General features: G+C 44.3%; 1 protein-coding gene across 5 annotated transcripts in view; it reads left to right on the top strand.

Annotated features, from left to right (window-relative positions):
• The window catches only part of LOC126188996 (TOX high mobility group box family member 4-B-like), a 477,811-nt gene that overhangs the window by 210,885 nt on the left and 252,040 nt on the right, over positions 1-14,886 (top strand). The gene's annotated exons all lie outside the window — the stretch shown is intronic.

The raw sequence follows: 14,886 nt of genomic DNA, 5'->3' as shown, positions 1-14,886 counted from the left end.
TTCTGCGAGACTCTTCCTGTGTCTGTAAAGTAATTGTTGGCACAGCGCTGCCAATCTCACATACTGAAATAAGTGTAAATTACAATACCCCCACCCGAACAATAAAGAAGCACAGCGCATGAGAGACCGAATTTCAGGGCTCGACACTGCAAACTGTAATTTCTAGTCATTTGTCGAAGTTGGGTGTATAGGCGTTGGACATGAAAAACCTGCGAGAAACGCATGCTTGGCCATAAATGCTGGTGCTAGCCAAGCCTGTATTTTGCGCTGTTGTATTTGACCACGAACGGCACCTGTGCAATACCCTCAATACGAGGCAAGTGTCAGTCCTGGTCAGAACAACGTTATGTGTAGTTGTGACAGCGTTATGTCGGTGCTAAGAGAATTCGAGCGTTTGAAAAAGGTTGGTACTTCAATGGCACGTGTTTGTGTAACCAAGGTAGCCGAAGTGTTTGGTGTTTCAGTGGGCGCCATATCAAATATTTATATCCCACACAGTGAAAGCGGAAAAACATCATCCGCTAAGTCACACTTTTGACGAAAGTATGTACTGGGTGATCGTTAAACAGACCTCCACTGATGAGGATTGTGACGAAAAATAAGAGGACGACAGATGCAAAAGTCGCTGCAGAACCGAATGTCGCACTCACGAACCCTGTTAGCACCAAAACACCATGAAAGAAGGTCCGTAAGCAGGGAACTGCAAGGCGAGCCGGAATTTCAAAACCATTGGTCAGTGATGCAGATGCTCGCAACAGGAGAAAACGGTGCAAAGGCATAAAAGCTGAACTATGGAGCAATGGAAAAAGAAGTGATTTGGTCGGATGGGTCTCGTTTCACACTGTCTTCTGGCCGAGTTTACGTCCCAAGAGCGAAACATGGCAGGAGTTAAGTGATGATTTGGGCAGCCATATCGTGGTACTCCATGGCCTCCACGGGTGCTCTCCGAGGTCGCATTACTGCCAATGGTTATGTGACCATTTTGGCTGATCAGGTACATCCCATAGTACAACTTTTGTTCGCCAATGGTGATGCTGTGTTCCAAGACGATATTGCCTATGTTCACACAGCTTGCATCGTCGAGATCTGCTTCTGTGTCCACCGTTATGAGGTCTGGTTCTGTAAGAACGAGGATGAATTGTTGCATCTCCCCTTGCTACCACAGTTACCAGATCTCATTACCATTCAGCCTTTGTGGTCTGCTTTGGAGAGAAGGGTGCGTGATCGCTATCCGCCACAGTAATCGTCACCTGAACTAGTATTATTTTGCAGGAACAAAGGTGTAAGATTTCCCATAAAACCATACAGGACCTGTATTTATCCATTACGAGACGACAAGAATCTGTTTTTAGTGGCAACGCTTTTCCTACACCGCAAAAAGCATGGTGGTAATCTGTTCTTTCCATATATTTGTCGATCAGCTACATGGTGGTATGTTACATGAAACTCGGTTGCTCCAACCCGTTGCAAGGGTTTCAGTTTTTTTCAAGGGGCACTGTTTCAGTGATTCAACATTAGAGACGGCAACGAATCTCCCAGCTATTTTAGGCCAGTCGAAGTAACAAAATCAACCTGCGTAACTTCACTGTACAGTGCAGCTTTTCCCAGACTCTGCCTCCAGAATTGCCATAGAAACAAAGATGAAAGAATAATGCAGTTATCTTACACGCAAATTGGTACCATTGTAGCCAAATAATGTGTCAAAAGAGGAGGACAGCCTTATCTCCACGTCGTCTCTAAAACACAGTGGTGCATCATTACCATTCAGCTTTGGAGATGGGATCAGACAGGGAAACCACTGAACTTCATTTGGAGGTTTTCAAACCTCTGACTTTATTTATTGCAGCATGGTAATATTGAAACCCTCTTAGTAATAAGTCGTCGTTCGGAAATAACAATTTCTAATATAAAACACGATTTTCTCCCTCAGTTCATGACATTTACGCGTTCGTTATTTAACGCAAGAATCGAGCATTTTGGACTGCAAAATTTCATAAACTTTAACCCATTTTACTCCCTGGAGCGACGTGAAAAATCTATTCATACCACACTACTTTTGTTCCACTACGTACGACAATTTTTTGATGACCATGCACCATTTACTCCCTGGAAGCTTCATTTCGAATATTGAGGATTTTGGACGTTGCTGGTCAGCTGCAGCTGTTATATTTTATAGCTTTGTCGCCGAATTGTTTTGCGAAGCATCTTTTTAAAGGTGCCGGCTGCTGCTTTTGTTACGTTATTTCCACTGCAATTTTCAGCAGCCCTCGTCAGTGTTCGGCAATCGTTATGATTGAGGGTTGCGTTTCCACTGTTGACTTGATTAACGTAGGTCGTCAAAGCAGATATTGTGCCGATTAAAGAAGTTTCATAAAATGGCAGCTGTTGCTACATTCTCAAACTAAACGTGCACGAACTGTCCGATCTCAGAATTCTACATAGTAGTAAAGGCCTTTTCACAGAGAGAATTATATACCCTGTACGGCTTCTTACACAGTATACGAAGACATAGCCGTAACAAATCACGTCACAGTGACTATCCATCCCGGAGGACTCAAAAAAATGGTTCAAATGGCTCTGAGCACTATGGGACTTAACTTCTGAGGTCATCAGTCCCCTAGAACTTACTACTTAAACCTAACTAACCTAAGGACATCACACACATCCATGCCCGAGGCAGGATTCGAACCTGCGACCGTAGCTGTCGCGCGGTTCCAGACTGTAGCGCCTAGAACCGCTCGGCCACCCGGAGGACTCACTTTGAGTACGATATGTTGCCAGTGGGACTGGCTGCCCTCTCTAAGGCTCTTGCGAGGACCGTCGTTCCATCGTGCATTTGTGTGAATGTGAGCCGGGGGCAGGTGGTTCTCAGCTGCGACGGGCTCAGATCTGCCCCCGCCACCTCCGCTATGTCCCCCACCGCGCGGCTCTGCGACGAGAAACTCGCTTCCGCCAAGTTTTACCGTTACTTTGAAACTTACAGCTCTCAACTTTCACCGTTATTAATTTTGTTGCATAGCTCTCTTGATTATAGATAATTTAATTCTGACCTTAATTTCGTTTTAAACAAGACGTAATATCGTGCTTCATAAATTCTCACATTACGAAAACTCGCTGTGTTTAGGTAAATGCTGTTAGGAAAGTTGCCGTTCGCTTCTTTCGAGAAGTTCCCATATTGGGAAAAGCTTCATTGTCGTCAATAACTGTCAAGAGGCGGTGAATTACAAACACGTTTTATTTCAGAAAACTTCCGAGTGATACTGTACCCCCCAGAATAAAAACCAGCAGAGACTAGAAAAAATACCGAAGTATAGTAATTTAGCTAACTCGTATTTTGACTACATTTTTGCAGTCACTGTTACAAAAAGTATCACTCATCTTTTCGTAAGTAAAGTGTTGTAGGGCATATTCTCTACCGCCGATTGCCTAAATAAAATTGATATTATTTCTCACTGCAGCACGTTTCGTTTTCTCTCTCTCGCAGCGATAGAGCATTTCGTGCATATAGATACCTTTCTGAATCTCGAAGAGAATCAGAGGAATGTATGATTTGATTTTTAACCCAGTCAGGAGGCAGATGATACGGGTGCTCTAATGGTGTGTGTGTGTGTGTGTGTGTGTGTGTGTGTGTGTGAGTGTGACAGAGAGAGACTGACTGATTATGGTGAAACACCTATTTCTTTGAAACACATTCATTTCGAGGTTCATTTCATCCGTAAACCTTGACTGTGTATAGGACGCTGGTGACTAATGCAGTTAGAATGAAAAGGCGTGTTTTCGTGACCTTGTGCTTGATACAAACGGACGCTTGTCAGTTTGACAGCGCTGTTTTCCGCTCATTTTGGTTTCTTTATCTGTTTTCTTTTTTGCAGCCTGTTCGTTGATGAGAGATTCTGACATGAACCACATAGCGTAAAAACAAAAAATCTCTTTATGATTCATGTACCAAGTAACGACAAATCCACAGGGAAGTTGTCGAAACAAAAGTTCCAGTTTTCACTGCAGTCTGCATCGGAGCCACATGATTTCGATACTGCGACGCCGCTGTACCTTCCACGACGTTTCACTCTCACTTCTCAATAAAGCACAAATGAGGCTTTGTAGGCCTACTACTTTGCCGTCAAAAGGATTAACATGTTTAAACGAGACAAGTGGGTCGATTGTGGAATAGCGGACTTGTTACTGCTAGGAGCAAGTTTCAAACCCTAATACGGCAACTCAGATTTAGGCTAAAGTTAAAGAGCAGTTCACTGTAACTTTTGTGATTACACATCGGAACTTCTAATCCCTCCCCTACCACACTCTCGACACCCAACTATCACATCAAAATTAAGCCTTGGTCCCATTTATAATTCCACCACTTCCAGGGAGGGCATCTGCGCATTTCAAAAGAAGAAGAAAAGACCGTCATGGATTCATTTAAGGTGATGGCATGCATACGAAACTGCAGCAACCGAAATACGCTATCAGGCTTTTTAAATCGCACTGGCACGTCCAATAACGTAACAACTTCATTGTTTCGAAACGCATGTGCCGTATTGAAGCCTCAGAGAAATATAACAAATTAGAAATATAACAGCCAAATTAATTTCAGTTCAGTTAGCATCTCCTTTTTCTTCTTCTTGTTCTTGTTCTCCTTCTTCTTCGGTCTATATCAATCCATTGCTGGATATAAGCCTCTTCCATATGTGTCCATTGCCTTCGACTGTGAGCCCTGGTACGATCGTGTTCCAACCACCAGCTTCACGTCATCTCTTTTGGCGTCTTCCAATGCCTCTGTTACTGTCCCAGAGTAGGATTTAATGTTCCGTCTACAACGAGGTCAATAAAGACGGAGTACAAGCTCGGATTGTTTCAAGGATGGGGAAGAAAATCGGCATGCCCTTTCAGAGGAACCATGCCGACTTATGCTTGAAGCGATTCAGGGAAATCACGGAAAACCTAAATCGGGATGGTCGAAAGCGGATTCCAACCGCCACCCTCCCGAATGCGAATCCCCTGTGCTAACCTCTCTCTGCGGGTGCGGGTGCTTGTCGCAATCGACTCAGGAGTCTACTTGCCCAGGAAAGCATGCTGTTAAATCTCTTGTTGAGCCTCCTCCGATACGGCACATCGGCCACCCTAATTTACGACCATAACCGCAGCGGGGATCATTAGTTTGTTTCTTAATTACCCTAAATCTTTTTCGCGTAGCTGACGGTTTTCGTAATTATGAAGCCAGCGCGCTTAGTCGTAATTCATTCTCCTTCACATCTCCGTTCTTCATTTAACGTGGCGCATATTAAAGTCAGCTGCGTCGAAATATGGCCCGGGGAAATGCCCGTGTGGAGGATTAACATACACGGGGTTAGAACGTGTAACACAGACCCACTGTGTGTATCGGTAACACGTTTTATTGTGTATTCAAAATAGTACTCATCCCGAGGAACTCGTTTTCACGTGACCTCCAGTTTACGGCGGTACAGTCGCGGCGAAGAGAGAAGCAGCAGTGGCGCACGGAGCCGTGGAGGGACCCGCGCCGCCTCGGCCGCGCGCCGCATGGCCCCGGCTGTACCACATCCGGTTCCATAATATAATCTTGTATGTAGTTTGATGAGAACTTGTACGCTCCTGCGACGCTAAAAGTGGCTCTTTACAGTTGCGGCAGGGTAAACAGCGCAGCGGGAGGACTCTTCGCCTCCAGTGATTCACGGCCGGGCTCGCCTCCTCTCGCCTTCCGTTCGGCCTTCGCCCCTAATTCGTTGCGGCCAATCTTGTTACGATTGCGAAACATCCGACGTCATCGCTCTATTCATCCTGTTCCTGACTATGATTATAAAGTGGCGTCGAGAGACGCGACGTTAACATATGTCGGAGCAGAGAAAAATAAAGAATCACAAACAAATCGGACGTTATACACACATATTTTTGATTTGGCACTGGAACAGCACGCTGCTTTTTGTCTTGAACACACACATATGTTTCGGTAATTGATAGTTACTTAATGAAACATGAAAACGACGAAACTATAAACGCAGTTTCCTACAGAATAAGTAAAATGAAAGCAACAACCTACCAAAATTAGTTTTAATTCATTTTATTTTAATAGCAACAGTTTCTGGTTTCGCAGTTTAAAAAAATTATCAGACGCTGCATATGCTTGACTCCTTATGGTGGGCATGGGAATGAAAAACGTTCTAAGTGCCATTTTTTTTTTCAAAAAAGCGTTTTCAGGGCTGTTGTGTTCTCCGTACTCTGTTACATGTCCCTAGACTTGTTCAAAGTTTCAAATCACGGGGAAAACGTTTCGAACATTCATTGCTAAAAGGTGCATCGTCTTTGTAGCAAGCAGTGATCTCCTCAGGAGATCTGTCGGTTATGTTACGAACCCATTGCATATAATTCCACTGCATAAAACTGCCTTATTTGATTTTAAAGATGCTGCTGAAACATTGTTGTCAATGCAGCGGTGTAAGATCTCCAAATGCTAAATAATCAAAATGTCTCTTGCTCACCATCTCAGATATCTCTGAAACAGAGGAGCTGAAATAGGTCAATGTAATTAAAAGATGAAATACCATGGCAGATGTATGCCACGCCGTACTTCACCTCAAAGACCAAGATTGAACAGCACAAAGAGTTTTACAGTAAAATTTACAAAATTTGATACCAAAAATGGAGTCGTGGAAGAAACAGGACTAAAAACTGTGGGATGTTTGCCGCGCGGAGTGGCCGCACGGTTTGAGGCGCCATGTCACGGATTACGCGGCCCCTCCCGCTGGAGGTTCGAGTCCTCCGTCGGGCATGAGTATGTGTGTTGTTCTTAGCATAAGTTAGTTTTAGTACTGTGTAAGTCTAGCAACCGATGGCCGGCCGGTGTGGCCGTGCGGTTCTAGGCGCTTCAGTCTGGAACCGCGTGACCGCTACGGTCGCAGGTTCGAATCCTGCCTCGGGCATGGATGTGTGTGCTGTCCTTAGGTTAGTTAGGTTTAAGTAGTTCTAAGTTCTAGGGGACTGATGACCTCAGAAGTTAAGTCCCATAGTGCTCAGAGCCATTTCTAGCAATCGATGACCTCAGCAGTTTGGTCCCTTAGAAATTCACACAGATTTGAATATTTTTTGTGGTATGTTTTTTCATGAATTTAATGTTGTTCAAACTAATTAAAAATGGTTTCTGTTGGCTGTAGTTCTAGTAATTGAAATATTCCTGCAGTATTACTGTACTCCTTGTGAGGCAAACTGAGGAGATACTTGACTGAGAAGTAGCGGCTCCGGTCTCGTAAACTGACATACGGCCGCGAGAGCGGTGTGCTGACGACACGGCCGTCCACATCCCGCATTCAGTGACGCCTGTGGGCTGAGGATGACACGGCGGCCGGTCGGTAACGTTGGGCCTTCCAAGGCCTGTTCGGACGGAGTAGAGTAGAGTATTTCTTTACTGTATGACACTTAACGCGTTCTTAATAAATTATTTATTTTCTAATTTCCCGCACTAGTTTTTGCAATAGTGAGGTGTACAACATAATTCTGTGGCATCACAATACCTTCTCAATTCTTTGAGTAGTAATAAGTTACGTAGAACACGAGATACATTGGTTTTTGATTCTCCTGACAAATGTGAGATTTGGAGGGTCAACGTTTCACATATCCGCGAACATGAATAAATAATTTCAGAATAGTTATGGGAAATCAAATTAGCATTTCAAACTTGGTACTATAGTGCAGCGTATGTGATATGACCACATGGTGGACAGTCGCTTACGTCTGGGTTCCAGCTATATAGGCAACATTCCAAGCGGTCATAGCCTGTACACAGTACTTTCGCACGTTTTGAAATGCAAGCTGTTAATTTATATTTATGATAGGGCAATTCATCTCTAAATATCATTTGCTTTTTCCTTTCTCCCAGTTGTGTTGTACCTGCAGAAAAACAAGATAAAGTCTTTGATATCTAGGAGGTACGGCAGACGAAGTATACAAAATGGCTCGTTAATGTTTTCAGTCGGACTGTTCGGCGTGCTCTAAATGGCGCAACTGGTAGGACGCTGTCAGCGAAAGGAAGGGATCGAATTTCTGTATGGCACACAATTTTAACGTCTCATAAATGCCATCCCAGCATGCACTCCGTTAAGGAATACAAACATTGCTTCTCAGCAATGAGTTAGTTGAAAAGCAAAACCGGAAACGACGGTTATAAAATGAAGTGACGTAACGCAGGTTACCTGTGGTTTCATTAGAAATATTGAGTTCAGAAACGTTACTTGACAAAACCTTTCCTTAATCCCGGGCGATTAGTTTGAATGGCGCTTTACCAGGCACGCATCTGTTGGAGACGGCGTGCATTTGCCTTCCTCCGATCCTTGAACTGACTTACCCAGCCTTTTATAGTGAGACCTACAGTTTAACACAGAGTCTGAACCACGGTCTAACTCTGCATTTTTCACATTAAGAAACATTGCCACGAGTGAAAGAAGTGATAAATGACACACTAAAATCCTCGAAATGAACGAGAATCGAACCCGCGACCTGCCTCTTTTTCACTGAGCCACCGAGACGGACCTGGTAAGCACAGAACGTAAACATATTGCGAAAAATGTATTTACACAAGAACAGTACTGAAAATGTCGTTTTCTGCTAATGTGTTCGATGTTCTTAGCGACTGCGTTGCATGTGTCTGGTTAAGAAACATAAATTCCAAAAATCAAAGAACAAAACTGAGATAACATTTGTTGAAACGTGGTGAATCAATTTTACTGACATTTTTTCCAGAACTCTTTTTTTTTATAATAAAGGGTTGGTTTAGTCAGGGCTGCCAGTTAATATGGTCTACAGGTGAACGCTGACTTTGCCCAAAAGACATGATGTCGACCTGTAGGAGATTATCAAGGCCGATGATTCATCACGTTATTTAAACATGACAGCTAAGGGAAAAGCTCTTACTTCGCGTAAGATCCACATGTAACCAGCAGCAACTCTAAGGACGTTACACTGTCCAGTCACTTTAACATGACCACCTGACAAAAGTCTGAATAACAACCTTTTGCAGGACGGACAGCTGTGAGATATGCTGGAAGAGAGTCAGCGAGGTTCTGGAAGGTACTGAAAGGTGTGAGAAGCTATGGCGACTCCTCTGCCGTGGCCAGCTGCGCTAGGTTGCTCGGCTGAATGTCCATGGCACGAACAGCCCTACTGAGATGGTCCCACGGATTCTCGATTGGGTTTAAATCCGGTGAGTTTGGTGGCCAGGGGGTACGGTAAACTCGTCCTGGTGCTCTTCGAACCTAGCACGCACACAGCGAGCTGTGTGACACGTTGCGTTGTCTGCTCGTAGACGCCATCGTGTCGAAGAAAAACAAACTGCTTGTAAACATGGTCTCCAAAGATAGATGAGTAAGTGTGTTGATCCATTGTGCCTTCCAGAATGACAAGATCACCCAGGGAATGCCACGAAAACATTCCCCAGACCATAAAGCTCCCTTCCCCAGACTGGATGCTTCCGACGATTTTTCCAGGGTGTTTGCTTTCAGACGTTTCACTTCGTATAAGCAAAACGACGATAATGGAATGTAGTCGAAATAAGTCGGATGATACTGAGGGAATTAGATTAGGAAATGAGACACTTAAAGTAGTGAAGGAGTTTTGCTATTTGGGGAGCAAAATAACTGATGATGGTCGAAGTAGAGAGGATATAAAATGTAGACTGGCAATGGCAAGGAAAGCGATTTTGAAGAAGAGAAATTTGTTAACACCAAGTATTGATTTAAGTGTCAGGAAGTCGATTCTGAAAGTATTTGTATGGAGTGTAGCCATGTATGGAAGTGAAACATGGACGATAAATAGTTTGGACAAGAAGAGAATAGAAGCTTTCGAAATGCGGTGCTACAGAAGAACGCTGAAGATTAGATAGGTAGATCACATAACTAATGAGGAGGTATTGTATAGAATTGGGGAGGAGTTTGTGGCACAACTTGACTAGAAGAAGGGATCGGTTGGTAGGACATGTTCTGAGGCATCAAGGGATCACAAATTTAGCATTGGAGGGCAACGTGGAGAGTAAAAATCGCAGAGGGAGACCAAGAGATGAATACACTTCGCAGATTCAGAAGGGTGTAGGTTGCAGTAAGTACTGGGAGATGCAGAAGCTTGCACAGGATGGAGTAGCATGGAGAGCTGCATCAAACCAGTCTCAGGATTGAAGACCACAACAACAACAACAACAACAACGGTCATCTGTCTGATGGAACGCAAAACGTACTTCACCTGCAAAGGCCGCCTGTCACCACACAGTGCACGTCCAGTTGCTGTATTGCCGTGCAAAATAACAGCCTTCGCCGGCGACGAACAGCAGTCAGCATGGGTGCAAGAACCAGACGCCTGTTGCACAGGCCCATACGCAGCAATGCTCGCCAAACGGTCCTTGAGGGGACACTATTGTCAGCCCCTTGGTTCATCTGGGCCATCAGCTGCTCAACAGTCACACGTCTATTCACGCGTGCACATCTCGGCAGTCGTTCACCCCTGTCACTATTGTCCGTAGTGCACCACACTTACCTTATCGCCATTCTCCGATAGCGCCCTTTTCCCAGGCACGGTATACTTTAACCACGGCGGCACGCGAACATTTTACGAACTTAACCTTTTGCAAATGCTTCCATCTTTGACCCGATATCCAATGATGATGATGATGTCCTCTTGGACGTCCGTTTCCGCATTACGAGAACAAGTGCATTGTTTTCTCTGTGCCGCCTCCCCCCCCCCCCCCCCCCCCGACATGCTTTAATACCCTCCCGTGCTGCTATCATATGATGTCTGTGAGTGGTTATTGGACGATGACATCGAACGTCGGCGGTAGTCACATTAATGTGATAGGATCGTGTACGATTCAGTATTTCCCAAACGATAATAAGACTCTTGAGCTGAGTGAATGGAATCATTTATATACGAGGTGCATTCAAGTTCTAAGGCCTCCGATTTTTTTTTCTAATTAACTACTCACCCGAAATCGATGAAACTGGCGTTACTTCTCGACGTAATCGCCCTGCAGACGTACACATTTTTCACATGATTCCATGGCAGCGGCGAAGGCTTCTTTAGGAGTCTGTTTTGACCACTGAAAAATCGATGAGGCAATAGCAGCACGGCTGGTGAATGTGCGGCCACGGAGAGTGTCTTTCATTGTTGGAAAAAGCCAAAAGTCACTAGGAGCCAGGTCAGGTGAGTAGAGAGCATGAGGAATCACTTCAAAGTTGTTATCACGAAGAAACTGTTGCGTAACGTTAACTCGATGTGCGGGTGCGTTGTCTTGGTGAAACAGCACACGCGCAGCCCTTCCCGGACGTTTTTGTTGCAGTGCAGGAAGGAATTTGTTCTTCAAAACATTTTCGTAAGATGCACCTGTTACCGTAGTGCCCTTTGGAGCGCAATGGGTAAGGATTACGCCCTCGCTGTCCCAGAACATGGACACCATCATTTTTTCAGCACTGGCGGTTACCCGAAATTTTTTTGGTGGCGGTGAATCTGTGTGCTTCCATTGAGCTGACTGGCGCTTTGTTTCTGGATTGAAAAATGGCATCCACGTCTCATCCATTGTCACAACCGACGAAAAGAAAGTCCCTTCATGCTGTCGTTGCGCGTCAACATTGCTTGGCAACATGCCACACGGGCAGCCATGTGGTCGTCCATCAGCATTCGTGGCACCCACGTGGATGACACTTTTCGCATTTTCAGGTCGTCATGCAGGATTGTGTGCACAGAACCCACAGAAATGCCAACTCTGGAGGCGATCTGTTCAACAGTCATTCGGCGATCCCCCAAAACAATTCTCTCCACTTTCTCGATCATGTCGTCAGACCGGCTTGTGCGAGCCCGAGGTTGTTTCGGTTTGTTGTCACACGATGTTCTGCCTTCATTAAACTGTCGCACCCACGAACGCACTTTCGACACATCCATAACTCCATCACCACATGTCTCCTTCAACTGTCGATGAATTTCAATTGGTTTCACACCACGCAAATTCAGAAAACGAATGATTGCACACTGTTCAAGTAAGGAAAACGTCGCCATTTTAAGTATGTAAAACAGTTCTCATTCTCGCCGCTGGCGCTAAAATTCCATCTGCCGTACGGTGCTGCCATCTCTGGGACGTATTGACAATGAACGTGGCCTGATTTTAAAACAATGCGCATGTTTCTATCTCTTTCCAGTCCGGAGAAAAAAAATCGGAGGCCTTAGAACTTGAATGCACCTCGTACATCGTACTTGAAGCGATTATTGGAATCGCAAGGTATGGCCTGCTGACGCTAACGATCAGTAACGCTAAAAAAATATCGTAAGCTTCTTACTACGTGCCTCATATTAAATATTTTTTGTGTTATAATTCAATTTCAAAATTTTCTTCCGCCTTCAAGAAAGCCCTGTAGTCCTTTCAAGATATCTCACATTTCGCGTAAACAGCAGAACCTCCGCTACTCGCAGTTTGAGCGCCTGGGAAGAAAAAATGTGGCCGGTACAATCGAAGATGAACATGCAATGACGAATAAAGTTAGTGAATACTCACAGGTACATGATGTAACGAATGTAATCATAATAGCGTCTAGTATCTCCAGCACATTTGTAGAAGGATCCGCCTGCATCATCTCCGCCGTGCTTAGCCCGAATCCTCCAGGATCTGTCGAGGTGAAAGCTGAGACAACAAGGTGGCCCCCTTCCCGTATCTCGGTCAGCCAGAGTACCTCTCATCGCGTACAGACGCAAAATACATCTTACTGTCGCGGTTGACTGTGTATTTGGGATGTCTCCCATTCACACATATCTGCTTATTGTTATCTTCACGAGCACCGACTGCGGTGGTTTAGGTACACTTACGTACCTGCCACATAGAAAGTAGACTTTCTTGCCGTTAAACCCTGTTTTCAGTTCCCTTGCAACGTACCGAAAATGTATCGATTTTACATCGATGATTTCTTCTAACGCTCCTTGAATCAACCGTTTCGAGATGTTTACTGCTGCCATTAAAAAGCAGGCAATTTGCCACTGATTCAAAAAACAGAAAGAAAAAATATCATTCTGTTAAAATGAAAATTAAAGTAAGTAAAGTTCTAAGTTGGAAACATACAATAATGGAAAAAACCATATGATTCTAATTATGAATTGATGAAAAATTTTACTGTAAATTTTTATAAAAAAACTATGATGATTTTCTTCCTATAGCATTAGTATACATCAATGATAATGCAATGCAACCCGGTTGCATTCCGCCACCGATATACAAAGCGTAAAATTAACCGTGTGTGTGTGTGTGTGTGTGTGTGTGTGTGTGTGAGAGAGAGAGAGAGAGAGAGAGAGAGAGAGAGAGAACGAATTAAGAGAACTTTTTTATTTTTATTTTTTTCCCGAAGAGTACAGTTGCGTATCCAAACTGAGCGTCCCTGTAGTTCTAGCACCAGGAAAGCCATCAAAGGCTAGTGTCACTTCGTAAGAAGCGTCCTTGGGCCCTTGAGAGCGCTGCCTCACTGGAAAGCTAGTGTTGGATTTCACAACTGTTGTGGACATTAGAAATTACGCCCATTACTTGCTTTGTAGCTGCAGCAATGCATTCGGCGCAGGAAAACAGGTGGGTAATACCATTGTTTGTACTCTCTACTGGCCATCTGAATGCCGAGCTGACATGACCGAAGATTGTGGTAAGAATCTAGTACGAACTCTTCGACTGCTCGATTAAGGCGGCAGTGCAGTGTCTATCTTGACATAACGTAATGGCTGCAAACGTTAGTGCATATTACATGATTAGTACATTTTCTGGTTGACTGTAGAGCACCTTGATGGCTATATATAATATAAAAAACTAAGGGTAATAAAAGATTATTACTCGGTACAAGCGAGATTTATGATGATTTATTCTTTTTCGATTGGGTGTTCGCAAATTGTATTCAAATAAAATGCTTAAGTAAATCTAAATGAACACTCAAGCGCTTTCAGCAGCATATCCGTAACCCTTATTTATTAGTTGTGCAAATGAGTTAATATTTGCCTCTAATTACCTCGCTATTGGTGGGGTCTCAAAGCGACAACACATATAGAAGTTAGCCTTTAGGGAGGCTGCATGATTGCTTCTATCAAGAAGTAATTGAGGCGCGGTGCAAAATCTCGAAGTCTTCCTCGAATATGTTGTTCCGAAGAGTTCAGTGACTTGAAGGTGCACTCGTCATTAGATGTCACCTGAGTTGCAAATCCCTTAGGGGCATTTAACTTTTCTAAAGTTGCACAAGTCAACTGTTGCTTATGCGACTGTGAAGTGGAAACGCGAAGGAACAACCACAGTCAAACCAAGACCAGGCAGGTCTCCTGTACTGCCGGACAGAGACCGTCGAGCTTGCGGAGGGTGATTGTAAAAAATCGCTTCACAGCACTCGTGAATTCCACAGTGCTACCAGCAGACATGCTAGCACAATGACGGAGGAAGTGGTGGTACGGTATGGAGTATTTGTCGTGGTTAGGGTGTAGACCCGTAATTGCACTGAAGAGAACGCTAAATACAGAAGGATATAACTACCCTGTCATAAACAGAACCTGTGAGGCAGTGGTTTGTGGACAACAACATAACAAATGAACTGGTCTGCCAAGAGTCCCTAACTGTATCCAGTGGAACTGTTTTGCGACGAGTTAGAACATCGACTTCCCTCCAGACCCCAGCGTCCATTACTACCTTTACTGGTTTGGGCTCTTGCGGAAAAAAGGTCTGCCATTCCATCACAGACATTCAGACAGTATTGAAATTGTCCCCAGCAGAGTTCAAGCCATGATAAAGGCGACGGGTGGACACAGTCCACATTAATTCCCTGTAATAAGTGCCCGGATACATTTGATCAGATAGTGTAGACGTCTTGGAGTTCTGTGGACTAAACTAAC

Source organism: Schistocerca cancellata, chromosome 1, assembly GCF_023864275.1.
Source record: "Schistocerca cancellata isolate TAMUIC-IGC-003103 chromosome 1, iqSchCanc2.1, whole genome shotgun sequence".
Taxonomy (NCBI): Eukaryota; Metazoa; Arthropoda; class Insecta; order Orthoptera; family Acrididae; genus Schistocerca; species Schistocerca cancellata.
This window is presented reverse-complemented; position numbering and strand designations above follow the sequence as displayed.